At 36.2% G+C, this 21,821-nt stretch overlaps 1 protein-coding gene across 1 annotated transcript in view; it reads right to left on the reverse strand.

Annotated features, from left to right (window-relative positions):
* LOC309629284 (uncharacterized protein) overlaps positions 1 to 21,821 on the reverse strand; it is a 1,158,831-nt gene that overhangs the window by 203,659 nt on the left and 933,351 nt on the right. The window contains exon 11 of the mRNA XM_082393108.1: positions 6,365 to 6,431. The gene's annotated coding sequence lies outside the window, so the exon portion shown is untranslated. The remainder of the gene's footprint in view (positions 1 to 6,364; positions 6,432 to 21,821) is intronic.

Genomic DNA, 21,821 nt, shown 5'->3' on the forward strand with positions numbered 1-21,821 from the left:
CAGATGTTTAGCAGAATGTTGGAAATGCCAACTGGTTTTTTAGTTATGTATAATGAAATATGGCTTCAGAAAGTTGAGATAAAGAGGGAATTGGGCACTTTTCAGTATGGATTTTGAGGATCTATAAAGGAGCCAGGGCTAGCTTCAGATAACAAAAGATCCTCAATTTAAGGAGCAGCCTCAAAACAAGGATCAAATTCAGCCCCCTACCAGTAAAATGTGACCTCAGTGCCATAATGGGATGAAATCTTCAGGGAGAGGGTAAGTGTATTTTGCATGTAAGTGGGATGTGGGTTGTTGTGGCCAGAGAGCAGAATGTGAAATATTACATTGTCCCAAAGATGACAACAACATTATCTCTAAAACAATTTTCTTCTGCAATGTGACCTTCCTAATTCCTAATTAAGAAGTGACATTTACAACCCCACCCCCGGTATCTAGGCTGACTGTGTGACTACCATGACGATATGAATACAGGAGAAGTGATGCAGCACTGGTCCTGGGTGTGGCCCTTGATTGGCAAGGGCCTTGATTTCTTTTCCTGACTCTTGGAAGCCATATACAATGTAAGAAGTGTGATTATCCTGAGATCACCATGCCATAAGAAATACAAGCTATATGGAGAGGTTCTACAGGATGGCACGTCGTGTGGGAAGAGAGACAGTCAGACCAAGAACAACTGAGGCACCAGTCATGTGAATGAAGAACCTACCTTGGACAACCCAGCTGCGGTAGGTACCACCTACTTCAGCCCATCTCTATTTCCTGATCCAAAATGAATCAAATAAAAAGGTTGTTTTAATATACTAAGTTTGTAGTAACTTGTTAAATAGCAATTCCACATGACACTTCAATGCTGCTCTATCAAGAAAGCACAAGGCCAACCAGGTGACTTTATCCTAGTAAATAAAACACAGTAGCAGTGATGGGATGCCACTTTGGACATTAGGTTATAAAAAAGACATTGAGGGCTTCCTTGGTGGTGCAGTGGTTAAGAATCCGCCTGCCAATGCAGGGGACACGGGTTCGAGCCCTGGTCCGGGAAGATTCCACATGCCGTGGAGCAACTAAGCCCGTGCGCCACAACTACTGAGCCTGCGCTCTAGAGCCCGCGAGCCACAACTACTGAGCCCGCATGCCACAACTACTGAAGCCCACGTGCCTAGAGCCTGTGCTCTGCAACAAGAGAAGCCACCGCAATGAGAAGCCCGTGCACCGCAACGGAGAGTAGCCCCCGCTCACCGCAACTAGAGAAAGCCCGTGCCCAGCAACGAAGACCCAACACAGCCAAAAATAAATAAATAAAATAAATAAATTAAAAAAAAAAAAGACATTGACTTCCATGTCGGTATGTTCTCTCACCCTCATTCGCTCTCTCTGAGGGAAGCCAGCTGCCATGTGGGGAGGCTGCCCTGGAAAGAGTGCCATGATGACACTCAGGCAGCCTATGAGGCAGCCCGTAGAGTAAGGAAATCAGGCAAACAGGCAGCCGTGTGAATAAGCCTGGAAGATTTTCCAAGGCCTGCCAATAGTCACCTGAGTGAGCTTGGAAATAGACCCTCTCCCACTTGAGCTTTGAGAGAACCACACTTCAGTGGACAGCTTGGATGCAGTCTCTTGAGAGACCTTGAGCCCAAACCACCCAGCTATGCTGCTTCCAGATTACTACCAAAAATCTCTAAAACAATAAATGCTAATTGTTTTAAGCAACTAAGTTAGGGATAATTTGTTATGCACCAATAGATAACTAATACAATCCTCTTCTTAGATATGGAAAGGACTGTTTTTGTCTAATTCTTGCTCCTTTTACTTTAACCTATCTTTTTCTGTGTTTGCTTTTAAGATTTTAATCTTTATCCCTTATCAGCAACTTTACTGTGCTATGTCAGGTACAACTTTCTTTGTATTTATCCTGCTTGAGAGTCATTGTTATTCTTTTTTTTTTTTAACATCTTTATTGGAGGATAAGTGCTTTACAATGTTGTGTTAGTTTCTGCTGTATAACAAAGTGAATCAGCTCTATGTATACATATATTCCCATATCCCCTCCCTCCCACCCTCCTTATCCCACCCCTCTAGGTGGTCACAAAGCACTGAACTGATCTCCCTGTGCTATGCGGCTGCTTCCCACTAGCTATCTATTTTACATTTGCTAGTGTATATATGTCAATGCTACTCTCACTTCATCCCAGCTTACCCTTCCCCCTTCCTGTGTCCTCAAGTCCATTCTCTACGTCTGCATCTTTATCCCTGTCCTGCCCCTAGGTTCTTCAGAACCACTTTTTTTTTTTTTAGATTCCATATATATGTGTTAGCATACAGTATTTGTTTTTCTCTTTCTGACTTACTTCACTCTGTATGACAGACTCTACATCCATCCACCTCACTACAAATAACTCAATTTCATTTCTTTTTAGAGGTTCATCGTTACTCTTGAGTTATTATTTTCAAAACTCTAATGATTTAGAAAACTGCAGCCATGTCTTTCCACACATTGCTTCTATTCCATTCTTTCTTCTCTTTCTGGGACTCCAGTCACACATATGGTAGTCCGCCTCACTGTAACTCCTAGGTATATCATATTGTTTTGTGCTTTTTCTATCATTTTTATTCACTGTACTTCTTCACACAGTGTTCTGACTTATCTTCCATTTTACTAATGATATTTTCAGATGTTTGTTATCTGTTGTGAAACCTTTCCATCATATTCTTAATTTCAGTTACTGTGTTTTTCAGTGCCCAGATTTTCATTTTCTTAAACACTATTTCTTTTCAGAACATCTCAATTATATCTATTTCTTTGAAAATATTCAGGATACATATATTAAAGTCATTGTGTAATGCCATTATCACACATATTCAGGATATTATTTTAAAGTTATTGTATAACTTCATTACCTGAATCCTTTATATGTCTCGCTCTATTACCCATATTTTCTTTTTTAAAAAAAGAATGTTCTTTTTTCCCATATGCCTGATGATTTTAGTTTGGGTAACATAAATTGTATAAATTGTATATAATTAAGCCTAGTGTTATGTCTTTTCTTCCTTGAAAAGGATGTATGTCTAGGGAACTAATAACCTTCTATGAATTTAGTCTAACTGTAGGAAGCTAGGTGATATGAAGTTGGACTTCCTTACCCTGTGAGAACCAGACCTTTTCTAGATCACACTAACTCCTAGAGTACAGTCCTTATCATGTGTGCTTATAGGCATTGCTTCCTTGGCAGGCTCTGGATTTCAGCTGTGTCACTCTGAGCCCCATAAGAAAGCTCTGTTCAGCTTCTCACTTGCCTTTTGGCATTTTCCATATACCAGGCTTCTCTATCTAGGATTTTTCTTCTTTAAGACCTTGGTTACTAATTTTTTAGTGCCTTGTTGCCTTTATGATACCTTCAAGTAGTTTTTCAATAACATATTTTGATTAGGTTTTCTATCTGTTCATGGTGGGAAGACTGGCCCACATTTCCTAGTCACAATGCCAGAAGTGTATATCCCCTCCCACAGAGTTTTTGCCTCTCAAGTGACAGAATTTACATACTTTGGAGAGATGCTTCTCTTTTGTTTTAGGGGAAGGAGAAAAAAGTATGTGTGTGTCTGTGTGTGCGTGTGCGTGTGTGCGTGTGCTCCCCTGTATTTGGTTTCAACAAATACTCTCTTTTGAAAAGGAGAAATCCTGTGCACACATTTTGTCACTGTATTTATTTTTTTTATCTCTTGTGTTATAGCACCATGTTTATTACAATTTTGTTGAACCGTGGAGAGGTTATGCAGGTGTGGGGGCAGAGGATATATGGAAAATCTCTGTACCTTCCTCTCAATTTTGCTGTGAAACTTAAACTTCTCTAAAAAATATGGTCTTCATTAAAAAATGTGTTAAATTATATATCTTAACCACATTTGATGAAAAGAAGAAGTAGATCCTGTTTCTCTTCAGTTATAAAGACGGCAGTGGCCAGCTATGATACAGTAAGAGGTGAACTGCTTTGGGAAAATGGACTAGTGATTATGTCTGTCTAAATTAGAATCATATATATAAAAGAATATTAAATCAGAAACACTGGTGGACTGAGAGTAATGGGATTTTTAAAATGCTGAAAAGCTGAAAGTGGAGATATAAATACTACTCAGGGTCACCTTAACATTATCTTTTTTGTTACTTGTTTTTCTCAGTGAGGATGTGGCCTTGCTGACACTGAGTATCATTCAAGCACCAAGAAAGCCTAAAGTTTGTAAATATTCCCTTTTAAAGACCATGAATTAAAAATAAATTTTACCATTTGCAACAAGGTGGATGGACTTGGAGGGTATTATGCTTAGTGAAATAAGTCAGAGAAAGACAAATACTGTATGATATCACTTATATGTGGAATCTAAAAAATAAAACAAACTAGGGAATATAACAAAAAAGAAACAGACTCACAGATATAGAGAACCAACTAGTGGTTATCAGTGGGGAAGGGGAAGGAGGGAGGGGCACCATAGGGGCAGGGGATTAAGAGGTACAAACTACTATGGATGAAATAAATAAGCTATAAGGATATATTGTACAGCATGGGGAACATAGCCAATATTTTAAAATCATTATAAATGGAGTATAGTTTTTAAAAATTGTAAATCACTATGTTGTACACCTAGAACTTTTATAATATTGTAAATCAACTATACATCAATAAAAAATTGTTTTAAGAAAAAAAGAAAAAGAAGACTATGGCTTTTGTGTAAATTCTTCTTGAACAATGACTAAATCAACAGATAAAAAATATTGGATTAATAAGAAATAGAACCTCTTTGTTCCCCAAAGTTCTTTAACTTGCCAAATCCTACGGCCAACTCTCAACCTTTTGTCTTATCAAAGTCTCTGTGACATTGAGTCTGAAAGAGATTGTGTCAGTTGGCATTTATTGTATCTCATTCTCTTATTTTTCTCTTATCTTTCTGTCTACTCCTTCCGAGTCTCCCTTGCTAGTTTGTACTTCTCTGCTGCTATGCCTCAGTTCTCTTTGTTTCTCTATCTGTACTCCCTCCTGGGGTAATTTCATTCTGTCTCATGTTTTGAAATATAGTATCTAACATAGAATCCCCAAATTGAATCCGAAATCTGTCTAACATCTCCCTTGGGCATCTCAAACATAAATGGTCAAACTAGACTCATGTCTTTACATACATCCCTAACTCTTGCCAAGTATTCTCCATCTTGATGAATATTTCCATTAGTCACTTAGTTGCTTAGGCCTAAGAATCATCCTCAATTTATTTCTGTTTTGAATATGCCACAACCAGTTAATCTGTCCTATTACCTTGCTTCATTTCCTTACATTTTTATTGAATCTAGCAAACCTTATCCACTTCCACTGCTACTACCAAAATTCATGACTCCATCATCTATTTTCTTGAGTACAAACTCATTATTGGGCTCCTAGCTTCCATGCCCACTGTCATAGTTCAATCTCTACATACCTTCTGCATGAACATTTTTGGAATGAATGTTTACAACAACCAATGATATTTGACATTTTTATATCTCTTTAACAGGTTCTACACTGGAAGCTGAAAAATCCAGATTCTTTTGTGGAAGTAAAAGCCTTACATAACCTTCCTGCTGTGTAACTCTCTGATATAATCTTCTACCATTTTTCTATGTTTCACTATGTTATAGCTACTTTGACATTAATTTTCTGTCTTAAAGAATCAAGCTTTTTTTTTTTGCCTCAGAGTATTTGTACTTGCTGTTAAATTTGCCTGGAATACCTTGCTTGCAGATTTTCAGAGGGTTGATCTCTTTTCATTATTCTTATTTCAAATGTAAGATACTCAACAGGCAGTTGACAACAGGGTATTGTTAGCAAAGGGGCCAAAGGAAAATTCTGTGGTGCTAAACATGGTCCATATCCTGATCTATATGGTGAACATGTAAAAATATGTCCCTCCCAAAATATAAAGCAATGCCTAAAAGGTTAGTGATGTTTTATACTTTTTTTGTGTATATTTATACCTCATTAAAAAGTTTTAAAAAGTTAAACTATTCAGAAGTTCCCCATGATCACCTATCCAGACAGCCTGCCCAAGCCCTACCTACCTGAGTCTATCCCATTACTCAGATTTATTTCCTCTATAGAATTTAACATTTACAGAAATAACCTAATCTCTTTAAATGTTTACATTTATTATATGTCTTCCCCATATAGAATGTAAGATATTTAGGACACACATTTTACTTGTATTTTTCACCATTATATTTCTAGGACCTGAAACAGTACCTGCGACATAGAAGGAGAAAAATAAATATTTGCTTAAATACATTAAAGCAGGGTCTTGGTATATCTTGTTCATTTTGTCACTATACAATATACAAATAACTTACAGAAGGACATCTCCACCTTGGTTAGATTCTAAAGAACTGGTCACAATCCATTAATTCCGTCTGTTCCCTAAAGAAAGAAGGAAAAAAAGGCTACATGATGCATGCCAGAAGATCTGCATAACATCTCTTTCTTTGAAATTTCTCCTTCTCCTCTTTCTTAGTTTCACTGATTGAAATTCTAGTCATTTTCTTCTGATAATTTTCCTCTTGAAGCCTTTCACAATCCCCCTCTGTCTTAGATAGATATTATCTCTCCTTCTTTTCAATCTCTCTCATAAACATTCTTCTTCCATCCTATCTGTATAAAGATACTTGGGTCCTGAATGTTTCCAATTTAATAAAAAACTTCTTGAGAGGAGAAAATATCCATGTTTATCTTTTATTCCTCTACTTCCTCATAGTGCTGTGCACATATTATCTTAAATAAATATTTTAATCAAATTTACTCTAAAATATCTCAGGTAGATTAGCAAAAGGTAAGACCATTTATGATGAGAAGAAAGTAAATAGGTTAGTAGGAAGAAGAGGACTTAATTAGGTGAAGGGGTCATTAGTGCCAAGCCCTCCTGATTCATTTCCTTGTCTACTGTCTCAAATCTTCTAATCAATTCCCCATACCAGACCCTAATAAATCCACAAGCCTACTGCTTAAAATACTTCAGCGAATAAACACTGGCTTCAGAATCAAATAGAAGTTTCTTAAAATGTCATACAACAGTTGGCTTATGCAACCTACACATCATCCCACTACCACCTCCCTATTCATATGTAGCTCAGAATATGTCATGTTCACTTTATGCTTGTAGGGCGTTGCATATGCATAGAGCACTGCTACTTCCCTCTATCCACTTGGATTATTCATTTTATCCTTCAAGACATAATTCAAGTGCTACTTCCTCAAGAAAACTTCCTGACTTTCTTAATTCAATCAGGTGCTCTTCTGCTATGTTAAAATAGTCTTGAGCAAAATCCTATCGTAGGGCTGCCTACTGTAATTCTTTGATTTTTTTAATCTTATTAAGCCAAAAGATTGTGGTCCCTCCCTCAGAAAAGGGCTCCGGCTTGTTCACCTCCGTATCTCTAATACCCAGCAGAGTGCTTAGAAATTAATTTGGCGTTAAAAAATCTTCCTGTTAAATAAGTGGGTGAATGAACAAGTGAATGAATGGATGTATAGGTAGATATATTGATGGCTGAATAATATATTAGTTTGCAAGGATAGTGGGTTTCCTTTTTTTTAAAGAACATTATTCTTGGGAACTTGCTGCTACTGTTTCTTATACTGATTTTGACAAATAAGAAGTAATATATCTGGGGGATGAAAATACGCTGTGAGGGAGAGTGAACCTAACACAAATGACCTGAGACTAAATAATTAGCTTAGGGGCTCTGGGAGATCAATGTTTAATACACTCAACTGCTTAGTCACTCTTTTTTCATTGTCATTTATCATTGGCATTCCTATATCTGATAGATATTATAGATGCAAAGAAAAAGAGAGAGACATTGTGGTGTACTCAATGTCAAAAGCATATTTTGAGCTCATGTCTCAGCGAAGACATTGTCTGATATTAGGTATCTGGGTCAGGGATGCTCCCCTAAACCATGAACTCTTTGCTTTTCTTGGGCAGGATGCCAGTTCAACTTGAAGCAAAGTTGAAGTCGGCAGCACTGAAAGCTATTTGGGGCATTGTCCCTGAAAGCCTCACCTGCTATCTGCTGGGCTTGCATAACATTCCACTGGGGCATTCCAGAGAACAGAAATATTAAAGCTGGCCTGTAGCCTAGATGATGACTTATTCATAATATTTCAAAGGGAACTTATTTTGCCAGCAATGCAAAAAAACACATGGCCAACCGTTTTCTAAGTGACCTCTTCTCTTGGAGCTTTGATACTTAGCGGTCTTTAGGCAAGATTTCTCTTTATGAAATGGCTTGCGTATATGTTCTAGTATATCTGAAATGAAAGATCATGGTACAAAATATATTAAACACTAAATTAATAATGTTCTAAGTGTATAAAATCTAATAATGCTCTAAGAGAGCATATTGAGGCAAGAATAGCAGGGGAATAAGTGGCAAGTGAATAAGTGTGGTAGGAAGGTAGAGAAGAGGGAACGATATTTCTGGAAAGATCTATTGCAGAATAATTCAGACACAGAACACAGGATCTCACGGCATTGGCAGCCATCAGAAACTGGTCTTCAGCAGTCAAAACAGCATGGTTTCACTGATTACCTGTCCCATAAGACTTGAGGACAGGCTCTCATTTTATGGTAGTGTGTTATGGCTTTGATGCCTCTTATTCCATGGGGAAGCCATTTTGAAATCAAGATCCAAACAAGAAGAGAGTCTCACTGACAAAAATGTTTGAATGATTTTTTTGTGACCCCTCTTCCATTTCACAAGAACACTGGATGCAACAACTCAGGTCAGAGTAAAAACTTTCCATGGTAACTTCCCAGGTTAATCAGAAAATTAACACACACACAAAAAAAATCTACAAGCAAAAAGTGGACATCTCAGCATGGGACAAGAACAATATAAAACCTGCAGAACTGGATCTAACTGGGCTACACCCCTTAGTTACACTGAGAGTTACCATCAGTTCCTGGTGGAAAAGATCTGGGGAATTGATGTGTAAACTCATAATAGTTTTTGTATCTGTAGAGTGAGCTGATTTTAATCCTTCTTACAAGTGTAGATTTAGACATCAGTATCAACAAACTCTTTTGCCGACTTCACGAAAGCTTGCATTAAAGACGAATTAAAAATGTCCTGTTACTATATGTGTTGTATGTAGGTGTTCTAAAAGGGTTGTACATATATGATAATTGGAATTAAAGTTCTGTTGTCCAATGTGGACAAACTTAAGGTGAAGCCTTGTGGTAAGGAATAAATGAGTTAAAATACATAAGAGTCAAAGTGCCTCATCCATAATATGAGTCATTCCTGCTTTGATGGTTATTATACAGTTTTGTCTTGAATCTTCTTTGTGTCTAGATATGACTTATATAAAATGGGAATAATTAAATTCCTTTGTGATTTAATTTATAAAAATATATTTATATATTGTCATTTCACACATATTAGCTCAAGAAATAATGACCATTTGGGGGAACAACTGTCAGTTTGTTATTCAGAAAAGGACAATATTTATTGAGCTACCATTTTGTGTGATGTATCATGATATATACCACAAGTAGAAAGAGATAAACTACCTATTTCAACCTTTCAAGGATTTATAGTGAAAAGGACAAATTATGAACTCCCACCTTACAAAAGTAATTGAAGCTCAGGGAGATTATATTGCTCAATCTCACATAAAGATAATAATAACAAAGAACATTCAACTACGAAATTCTTCTGGAAACTAGAAGGATAGGGTTTTGCTTTAACAAGAGAAGGAAAATGTGCTTTGCTGAGCAAGGAAGGGGATGTGGAAGAGCATAAAGAGAGCACAGGGAAGGAAATAATGACCATTTGGGAGAAACTGAAATCGCAGCATTACCCTCATACATGCTATTGTTCTAGTATTTCTTCTCCTTCCTTCTTCCTTTTTATTAAAAAAATAAACTTTTTAAATACAATTTTTAAAATAAATTAAAAGAGCAGACCATTTTTTCTCTAATTCTATCCCCGTCATTTTCTGAAAAAACTACAAGGTTTGATGAAAACGAACACTGCATGAAGGCAAAAAATAGATCAATTCATAAGGAGGAAGCAATCACCCTGGTTCCCTCTTTTGAAATAGTTTTTTTTATCATTGGTAATGGAATTTTGTTCTGTCCTAAAAGCCATTCTTCCAGTAACATTTAAGAAAAAACAATATGAACTCAATACTAACTGTGGGTTCACTGCTGTACTTTTGGTCCATAATGTTTGAAGCATCAATTATCTCTTTTGTGAGAAAAAGAGTGAATTTATGACCCATGACAGCAAAGACAATCATTTTTCTTTCACAGCCATCTGCACAAATGTATTTCCCTTACTGGATCCTTTAATTGTGCTTCTTAATCAGATGTTCAAACCCTTAAATTCTCTCAAGTTCCCCGCTCTCTTTTGCACCCCCTCCTGCCCTTCCCCAAGAGGCAATCAATAATCACTAGAGTATGTGCCTTTTCTTTGTAAAACTGTTAGTGCTATAATCTCCATGTAAGAACTTCTGATTATTGTGCTCTGCAGGTGGCCTTTCCTGTTTCTTTTCCTTTCCCAAAACATCCTCTAAGCAACTTATGCTAATTAACTATAGCCTAAAAGATAAAACTTCAAATTATGCTTTACAGAAAAGAACCTTCATAATTGTCCAAAGGAAAAAAGGCATTGGCATCAAGTTTCTTTTAGAATTTAATCTTTTCAAAAAAACAATATCTTAATGTTAAATTATGTCCTTAAACAGAGATCTTGTTGCATTACCAATGTGATTGAGTTAAAAACCTGTTCATATAATTTTTTTTCTAAATTAATTACATAAAGAAATGGGTTCCAAAGTGGTGTATTGGGATGTAGGATGAAAACAATAGAGCTTCTCTTTCTACTTATTTATTTTTAAAAAATATTTAATTTATTCTTAATATACATATTGGCACTCACTCCACTTGGTTGTCACAATGATATATGCATAATTCTGAGGGAAACATGGGGATAACACTAATGTAGTTAATTTTATAGAAACAAGACCTGTAAGTAGTAAAATCTTTACAAAACTTTGTAATGTTATCAAGTGTGATTATGAAAATATTCTGTAGCTCATGAATTTTCATAAGCTAACTCACAGCAAAGACCATAAAATAGTTAAGTTTAGGCATTAAATAAAATATTTTCTTTTACAAAAAGATGAAAATTTCAAATTTTTAACCTTTACCATAGCAAGCAGCTATGGGTAGGAATCTATTAAAAACAATATTAGGGCTTCCCTGGTGGTGCAGTGGTTGAGAATCTGCCTGCTAATGCAGGGGACACGGGTTCGAGCCCTGGTCTGGGAAGATCCCACATGCCGCGGAGCAACTAGGCCCGTGAGCCACAACTACTGAGCCTGCGCGTCTGGAGCCTGTGCTCCGCAACAAGAGAGGCCACGATAGTGAGAGGCCTGCGCATCGCAATGAAGAGTGGCCCCCGCTTGCCACAACTAGAGAAAGCCCTTGCACAGAAACGAAGACCCAACACAGCCAAAAATAAATAAATAATAAAAATAAGTAAATAAAAAAACGTACTTAATTTGTGCCTTTAAGATAAAGGAACATATTGTTGCATCACAAAATGTTAAACCAAAATTTTCAAAATTATTAAAAAGTATTCCACTGCTAATTGTATTATTTAGTAAAAACATAGGGGTCTTTTGTTACTTTAATAAATAAAATTTAAAAGTATTTTTGAAATAGCATTTAGTTGTTTTTATCCTAATTAAGATTAATATTTTCTTTATTTCTAATAAACATGAAAATAACTTTTTTTACATGTGTAGAGCACGAGGAGTAATTATTTTTGATTGATAAGGTATAATCACAAAAATGTAAAAGAAAAATATGAACGGAAGATATAAAATTTATCAACTCTAAATCTCCCCTTTTTCATAGATTAAAAGACACCAGGAGTTAATTTACCGGCCCAGCTCCCCAAAGCTTCTTAAGTGCAGGTCGGTCTAAAACTCAAGTGTCTTGACATCGAAACCTCAGTCTACTCAGAATGCCACCCACCAGCCTGTATGATGTGGCTTTTCTTCCTTTCCAAACTTATCTCTTAATATCCTAGGCATACTGAGCTGTTCACAGTACCCAGTATACTCCATGAACTCTCTTCCCACATCTTTGTGCCTGTCATTTTGTTTTTTCAATCTCACATGCCCTTCTCCAAAATCCTTGTTGTTCTTCCTAACTTATCTTTCAAAGATTCATCTCAGGCATTACCTTTTTCAGAATATAAAAAGGTCTACATGATGAAAAAAACAAAAAGAAGTTTTAGCAATATTGTCTACACTCTCATTTTATAAGTAAACAAAGACTCAGATAAGTGATGTGCCCAATGTGACCCAGTCATCTAGTACCATAATCCAGGGGTTTTTCTACTGCTCCTCTCTAGTTTCCAACTGTGATAAAATGGATGACCAATAAAAATTATTGGTCTAATTACTGACTATTTTATACCAAGCTACTTATTACAAATGCCTTAGCATTATTTGTACCTAAAATTAATTATGGAAGAGAAAACAGATTAGCTTATTTTCTAATTAGCTCTTAAAGTACTAATAATCAGAAATGTTTTATTTTCATGCCTTATTAAATATTTCTTACAACATCTTTAAAGTGTGATTTATATCTATCCTATTATTTATACTGGAGCAAAGCAAAGATATTAAAAGGATATATTTAGTAACTCAGGGCAGACCTGAATAAGTACAAGGGGGTGTTTTGTAAGTGAAATGGAGCTTAAATCACCTATCATAGGACAAATATGGGATTAGGTTTCTTCTACTGAGCATATCAGAAGTATTTTTTACTGGATGGGGCTTTGAAATTGGGGATTTCAAAATGCAACTAAATTTTGGAGAAGATTTGCCAAGGTAAGAAAAGTTCCAGTTTTGAGTTCCAGGGAGATATGTGTGTTTTTCCCAATTATACCTCCTCCTGTTTCTTCTTTAACTACTAGTCAGTTGGAGTTTGATCTTCCAAATTTTAGAGCTAGTACTTTGATTAAAATATGGCCTTTGTTAAAGTTCTAATTTGGTGTTTCATTTTGTTAGGTAAATATAATTAAATATGTTAAAATTATGACTTGTAAAATAATAATAGCTAGATAGTAAGCACAAGATTTTAGCCACACAGTAGGCTTATGGTTAGGTGACTTTTATCTATATAATTGAACTCAGCTTATTTTAGAACTTCTCATTTTGCTCAATACCTCTCATCTTATTTTTAGGTAATCAGTTCAGTTTTTATGTTAGGTACTTACATAACTAGTCAATTATGGATCTTCCTCAGTAGTCTTCTCTTTTCTTTTTTCCTTCTCTTTGAAGTGATCTAAGTTTGATGAGCAGGGTTAGGGTGGCTTATTTATTGCCCTGGCATCATGGGGAATTTTTTCTACCATTATTTTTCATCTGCTTTGGCCTACACCGAGAGTAACTCATTTTTCTTGGTCTGCGGCATTGTATGCTGGCGTCTATTGCTAATGTCCATGATCGTCCCACAACCTCTGGTATCCAGGTCTAGGCCTCATTGTGCTTCCATGTATATCTTTGGTTAGGCTCACTTGTTCTCAGCCAGAACCATACTCTCTAACTGGACCTAGGGAACTTTCATAGACACTCCCAGATAGTGATGGAATGCAAGGACCCTACAAATCTGACTTTAAGCCCATTCCCTTTGGCTCCACCCATGTCCATTGCTACAATAAACACTCAGGATTCAGTCTGGACAGGGGATCACTCTAAGAGAATCTAATATCTCACACTATCGCCTAGGAAGGGAAACATGTCTGTCTTAGACCCCACTAAACTTACTCTCACACCCACCTTTTGCAATCTGCCCTAGAGAAGATGTTAGATCCTTTCCAAAGGACTCAAGAAGCATCTAAAGCTCTAGCCATATCTTTTCTAAATCTCTCTCTCTCTCTCCATCTGATTGGTTCTACTGTTTTCTCCATTTACTATAGCAGGAAAATGCACTCATATAATTCATAGATTTCATTTGTGATGTGGTATAGGTATAATCTTTCTGTTCTGGGCTCACTAGTTTTTAAACATAATAGAACCCAAATCCTTTTGTCTACAAAAATTCTAGTATTTGCAATAGAGACTCAATTCTATACCAAGACAGTTCTATATTTTAAAAATGTGTTCAGAAATTCAATAGACTCCTTTGTTTTATTCTGTATCAACTCTTTCTCAGAATAAATAAATGCCACTGAGTCACTGGGCAAATGGCCTCAGGACAATGAGAAAATTTTGATCTCTGTAAGAAACTTTAAAACTCTGTTATCATCTCAAAATATTATTAAATTAAATCTTAGATTCATTTGCAAATTTAATATTCTCTTGGCAAGTAAAATACATATTTTCTGGGTGGAGACAGAGTCTGCCCAACTATATCAATTATTGCCAGAAACAATAAACCTGATCTTTTGTCAGAAATAATGATACTAACCTTTAATCCCAAACAGTCCTCGGACCTTGTGTTCACACTAAATAAGATAGAATATTGAGAATGCTACTGTTGTGGGACCTGACTAAACCAGGTATAAGGCAATTGAGTTAGTGGGTAAGGTTCTTAACATTTCAGGCAGGGACATATTCTGATCTGTAATTTATCCAAATCTAGGTAATAATATGCTTGACAATGTACGCGAGTATTCTATCCTTAAAACTTAAATTATGTTCTATTCTTAAAATAGAACAACAAATTCCATTACAGCCAAATGCTATCACATGAAACTTTCAAAAGTGTACTTATTAAATACGGTTGGCCAAAGAGTTCGTTCGGATTTTTCCATAAGCTCACTCTAGCAGTGCTTAGTTGTCTTTAACTTCATTTGAAACAATTTTGTTAGAGTGTATTGTGACAGCTGTCATATCAGCGTGCATTAAAAAAAAAACACATAAAAATTGGTGAATTTTTGCGTGGCCATTAATATTGAAGATGGAAGAAAAAAAGCAACATTTTTGGCATATTATGCTTTATTATTTCAAGAAAGGTAAAAACACAACTGAAACGCAAAAAAAGATTTTTTTGGCAGTGTATGGAGAAGGTGCTGTGACTGATCAAACATGTCAAAAGTGGTTTGAGAAGTTTCGTGCTGGAGATTTCTCGCTGGATGATGCTCCACGGTTGGGTAGACCAGTTGAAGTTGATAGTGATCAAATAGAGACATTAACTGAGAACAGTCAACGTTATACCACGTGGGAGAGAGCTGACATACTCAGAATATCCAAATCAAGTGTTGAAAATTATTTGCACCAGCTTGGTTATGTGAATCGCTTTGATGTTTGGGTTCCACGTAACTTAAGCAAAAAAAACCTTCTTGACCGTATTTCCGCATGCGATTCTCTACTTAAATGTAACGAAAACGTTCCATTCTTAAAACAAATTGTGATGGGCAATGAAAAGTGGTTACTGTACAACAATGTGGAATGCAAGAGATCGTGGGGCAAGTGAAATAAACCACCACCAACCACACCAAAGGCCGGTCTTCATCCAAAGAAGGTGATGTTGTGTATATGGTGGGATTGGAAGGAAGTCCTCTATTATGAGCTCCTTCTGGAAAACTAAACGATTAATTCCAACAAGTACTGCTTCCGATTAGACCAACTGAAAGCAGCACTCAGTGAAAAGCGTCCGGAATTAGTCAACAGAAAATGCATAATCTTTCATCAGGATAACGCAAGGCCTCATATTTCTTTGATGACCAGACAAAAACTGTTACAGCTTGGCTGGGAAGTTCTGATTCATTCGCCATATTCTCCAGACATTGCATCTTTGGATTTCCATTTATTATGGTCTTTACAAAATTGTCTTAATGGAAAAAATTTTAATTCCCTGGAAGACTGTGAAAGGCACCTGGAACAATTCTTTGCTCAAAAAGATAAAAATTTTTGGTAAGATGGAATTATGAAGTTGCCTGAAAAATGGCAGAATGTAGTGGAACAAAATGGTGAATATGTTGTTCAATAAAGTTCTTGGTGAAACTGAAAAATGTGTCTTTTATATATACTTAAAAACCGAAAGAACTCTTTGGCCAACCCAATACAACTGAATTAAGCCCCTCAATACAATGGTTGGATTTGAAATAAAACTCTGTACTTTAAGAGTATAAGTTTTATCTCATGCATCTGAATTACATCCACATTTTAAGATGTAAACATGGCATCAGCATGACCAATACTCTGGCTAGGTGGCTCTTAATTTTTAAACAGAGTATACAATGTCACTGAACCACCCTTTCATTTGTGGTATACCATCAATTGATCATTCATTCTACACATGTATTTACGAAAGAAAAAAATTGAAAATTGATCTGATCTGACTATATTTTGCCATGGATTGACAATCTTACTGTAGATCTTAAAGTTTCCCTCTCAGACTCTTTGATATATATCTTAATGGTATTGTGTGGCCATCACTTATGCTGTCTGTCCTGGTGATAATCAATCTGAATTGGGAATGGGCCAGCTTTCTTATCATTATTCACAGATTCCTTAATTAGCGTGCAGCTGCGGTCAATACTGGCATTCACATTTTTTAAAGAACACTTTCAAAACTTTATTCCTAGTTTTACTTTAAACACTTAACAGAATCAAGATGAGTTCTGTAACTCATCTACCTTCCTAAAGTAAAAATGGGAAAACAATCATGGAATATAGTCTCATTGTTTCAATTTGTTTCTTTCTCTTTCATCTCTCAATAATGACTCCCTTCCTCACTAAGTAGCTCTATTACATTTACCACTCTATTCTAAAATTGTCCTTTTGTTCTTGTGAATTGTTTAATTCATTATGAGAGAAGCACAGTCATTTATGAGCCTTCATTATATTATTTTCAGTATGTTGGAAGTGTAAGTGGCATCTTTTGTTCTTTTCCATCTGCAAAACATACGCCATCACTCTTTCATGCCAGAAATGCATTTTCTAAAGTATGACTTTATTAGAATATATGCTAAGCTTTAAAATAATCTCCCAAATAAAGCTAAACAAATAACTATATAAAGCTGCCAGTTGTAATTTTAGTGAGTTTAATTTTTTTTGAGAATTTATTTCTTTCCACTAAACAAAATAAAATTCAAATTCAAATACAATTGTCTCTAAATGCATAAGGCACTACACTGATTACTACAGGAGACACAAAGATGATTAACACTCAGTTTTTGCCCTCAGAAGAGCTAAGATCCATTCTAATGGGAAGGACAAACCCAGTACAAAATAAACAGAAGCCCAGACTTTTTCAAGTCAAATGAGACAGATGACAGATCTGTTTAAGGAAATTCAGTAGAACTAAGGGGAATCAGGAAAGGTTTTATAAAAGGGGTGTCCTCTGAGATACACTTTAAAGTAGGTGTGGCAGAGAATGCTAGCTGCTTACCTAAACCAATGTTCTTACTTTTCCGGACACACATCTAGCCTACAAGTCCAACCTCCCTTGCAATTCAGTTATATGACTGAGTTCTAGGAATTATGAAGAGGACCACATGCCAAACATCTGATTAGCCAGTGAGGAGAGCAAGAAATAAAACTGTACTGTGTTAATCAATGGTAATTTTGAATTTTTTGTTACAACAGCTAGCATTAATTACTTAAAAATATTCACTATCTCTATCAAATGAGAACAACTTAAAATTTGAGTTCTTTAATCTTCAGCGTGTTATGTTTAGCTTTCTGAGGTTTTTCTTCTTTTGGGTTATTTTTTCAGTTCTTTCCTTGTTCATATCTTTCATTGTTTTTTTCTCCTGACAATATTCCCTGGGGAAAAGTCTTCAGGTTCTACACATGTGTGCTTCAATCTATTTTGTTCATTAACCACTGTCCTGTTTGAATTACATAGGCCTTCCATATCCCAAACATCTCCCCAGTTCCAAATTCGGGCTTTATAAATTATAGTACATGTAATTCCAGTCTGGTCTTAAAACTTTCACAATTTCTTGAAATTTGCAAACTCTTCATAATTATCAGAAGAATTTTAGTTTTAAAATATGTTTTTCCTTTTTTTTCTACTTATCTTTATTTTAGTAGCTTTAATAATACACTATGTGAAAATAGTAGTGAAAGTAGAACTGCTTGTCAGAAGAATATAGGAGAGAAAATGAACCTCACATGGATTTCTTTTGTGAGTACACATAAATTCAAGCAGTTTTTCTGTTGAGCTATTCATTTGAAGGGGTGATAAAAATTACACAAAAACAAAAGCTGAGAAACAAAGCAAAAAAGAAATCTTACAGGAACTTTGGTCCACATGTCCTTAATTCTCATTTGCCCTATCTTTGTCCATAAGAATATGGTAACTCATGCAAAGCTGAATTAGAATCCTCTTAATGTACACATACATTATAAACATTAAGATTTAAAAATGTAATACTGCTAGCATTCTAATTTCAATTACCCAAGGTACAGTACAAAGCAATTTAAGCTTTCAGTGATAACTCCATATACTTTTTAAAAATTTTTATTTATTTATTTATTTTGGCTGCGCCAGGTCTTAGTTGCAGCACTCGGGATCGTCGTTGCGGAATGCTTAGCTGCAGCATGCGTGATCTTTAGTTGCGGTATGCATGTGGGTTCTAGTTCCCTGACCAGGGTTAGAACCCCAGCCCCTTGCATTGGGAGCACAGAGTCTTACCCACTGGACCACCAGGGAAGTCCCAAACTCCATCTACTTTGAATAACAGCAAACCTCGAGTTACTAAACAACCTAAAAACCAAAGATGTAGCTGTAATGCAAATAAAATATTGATAGTTCCTATACTGAAGGCATGTCCAGAGTGATGTGATAGCTCAGAGGAAGGCACATTGGAGGATAATCTATTAGGTTGCACAGTAGCTTTCCAGACAGAAAGAGAAGAAAATCTGTCTAGGTCTGGAGTATAAAAAGGAATGGTTTTCTCTGGATATATGCCGAGGAGTGGGATTGCTGGGTCGTATGGTATCTCTATTTTTAGTTTTTTAAGGAACCTCCATACTGTTCTCCATAGTGGCTGTATCAATTTACATTCCCACCAACAGTGTAGGAGGGTTCCCTTTTCTCCACACTCTCTCCAGCATTTATTGTTTGTAGAATTTTTGATGATGGCCACTCTGACTGGCGTGAGGTGATACCTCATTGTAGTTTTGATTTGCACTTCTCTAATAATTAGTGATGTTGAGCACCTTTTCATGTGTTTGTTGGCCATCTGTATGTCTTCTGTGGAGAAATGTCTACCTAGGTCTTCTGTCCATTTTTTGATTGGGTTGTTTGTTTTTTTGATATTGAGCTGCATGAGCTGTTTGTATATTTTGGAAATTAATCCTTTGTCAGTTTCTTCATTTGCAAATTTTTTCTCCCATTCTGAGGGTTATCTTTTCATGTTGTTTATGGTTTCCTTTGCTGTGCATATGACCCAGCAATCCCACTCCTAGGCATATATCTGGAGAAAACCATAATTCAAAAGGATGCATGCACCCCAATGTTCATTACAGCACTATTTATAATACAATAGCCAGGGCATGGAAGCAACCTAAGTGTCCATCGACAGATGAATGAATAAAGAAGATGTGGCACATACATGCAATGGAATATTACTCAGTCATAAAAAGAAACGAAATTGAATTATTTGTAGTGAGGTGGATGGACCCAGAGTCTGTCACAGAGTGAAGTGAAAGTCAGAAAGAGAAAAACAAATATCGTAAAATATCACTTATATGTGGAATCTAGAAAAATGGTACAGATGAACCTATTTGCAAAGCAGAAATAGAATCACAGCTGTAGAGCACAAAACTTATGATTACCAAGGGGGGAAGGGGAGGTGGGAAGAATTGGGATATTGGGACTGACATATATACACTACTATGTGTAAAATAGATAACTAATGAGAACCTACTGCCTAGCACAGGGAACTCTACTCAGTGCTCTGCGGTGATCTAAATGGGAAGGAAACTTTAAAAAGAGGGGATATATGTATACATATGACTGATTCACTTTGCTATACAGCAAGAAACTAACATAACATTGTAAAGCAACTATCCTCCAATAAAATTAAAACAAACAAAGAAACAAACAAACCATAGAACCTGAAAAGAAAGGGATGGTTGTTAGGAAAATAGACAAAAAGACTAACTATGGTCAGAATCAGGGCCCATATGAAGTATCAGGAAATGAGGAGACAAATTACATAGATGCTAAATTGTAGGACAGTGTAAACCTATGCAAATATGAGCAATGGTGAAAAAGTCTGTAGAAGACTGTTGCCTCTGCATCTCATGGTATAGGTGAAGTTGCCAAAAGTCAGAAGGGCAGTTAGGAAGAAAAGGTGGACATACAGTGGAACAGAAAAAGAGCAAAGTAGAACTCATGAAGGCAGACTAGAACCAACAGGCACAAACTGAAATGCATGTCTGTTTCCCACTGCCTCCAACCATGATGGTATAGCTGACCTGTAGGTGAAGCTGGAGACCCACACCATGGAGCTGCATACTCAGCTGGCCCAGGACTTAGAGAAACTGTAGGAGATCAAATGGGAGCTGGAGCGGCTGTGAACCCCCAGCTGCGGCCTCCGGCCAAGCAGGAGAGCCAGCTCATCAACAGTGGGAGCAATCTGCACCAGTACCCGGTGCCCTTCACCGACCTTCAGAGTAGAATGGCTATTGCTTCACTTCTGCCCTACAAATCTCATGCATATTTCTCTTGTGGCCAACCATAAACCCAAAACCATAATGAGAAAGAGATTCTAGGAATATAGTTCCAACTTAACTACGTTGATACAGCACAGAACCACCACATGCTCCTCAAAGGGGCAGCTGAACGCATATTTTTATGGAGACCGCACATACACTTCAGCTGAGCACACATTCTTACCTTGATGTTTCTTCTGCCCATTCTGTTTCCCAGACAATCACAGGTTTCACCCGGAAGCATTGCTTCAGCAAATCAACTGTGCAAGAACTCTGTTTTGGTCTCTACTTCTAGATAACCCAACCTAAAGCAGGCCCCATCATGCTAATGAGTTGTGACTGTATTTCATAGGTAACAGGGAGATGTTGATGGCTATTTTTTTAATTGAAGGTAAGCTAATTAGAAAGGTGACACAAGGTAATTACTGAATTACTGAACAAAGATGCCAAAGGTTTTAAGGTACACTGAAAGAAAAAATACCACTAATTAAACTATAAAACAATGCTTACTGATCACTTTATTACTTTATAGTTGTTGAAAGAGCTATTTTTAGAATTAAACATTGATTTTTATTAGTTATAACTGTCGTGCATACGTTTAGAAAGGATATTACAATGGAAAGAAAATGGTTAAGGTATTTTCAAAACTTCTTCATAAGAAGAATGTATTCATATGAAATACTGAGTCATTTTCAACTCAGAGTGGTCAGTATCTGTGATTTTACATTCTAAATCTTCCTCTGTTCCATCAAGAATGTTGGTAATACAACATTTCTTAAAGAACTGATGAAGAACTGAAAGCTATTAGTGCTTGAAAGTTAGGTGTGCAGTCATATAAAGCTAGACTACTTTTGACTTTCTCTTTAGGAATGTTGTTCTACCATTATTCTAGGTTTGTTTGTTTGTTTTTAAGTCACTGACATTCATGCAGGTTATGATACTGGGACACTTGATGTTTGGGTGAAGACACTAATAACCTCATCATGACTGCCATCTGGCTGACAGTGATTGTAAGAAGTATTCTAATTTCAAAGAAATTTAAATATGAAAAATTGTGTACTTAGAATCAATAAACTATGGTGACTGAAGAGGAATTGAAAGAGGATAGAT

The sequence above is a fragment of the Balaenoptera borealis genome (assembly GCF_965194805.1).
Source record: "Balaenoptera borealis genome assembly, chromosome: 5".
Lineage (NCBI taxonomy): Eukaryota > Metazoa > Chordata > Mammalia > Artiodactyla > Balaenopteridae > Balaenoptera > Balaenoptera borealis.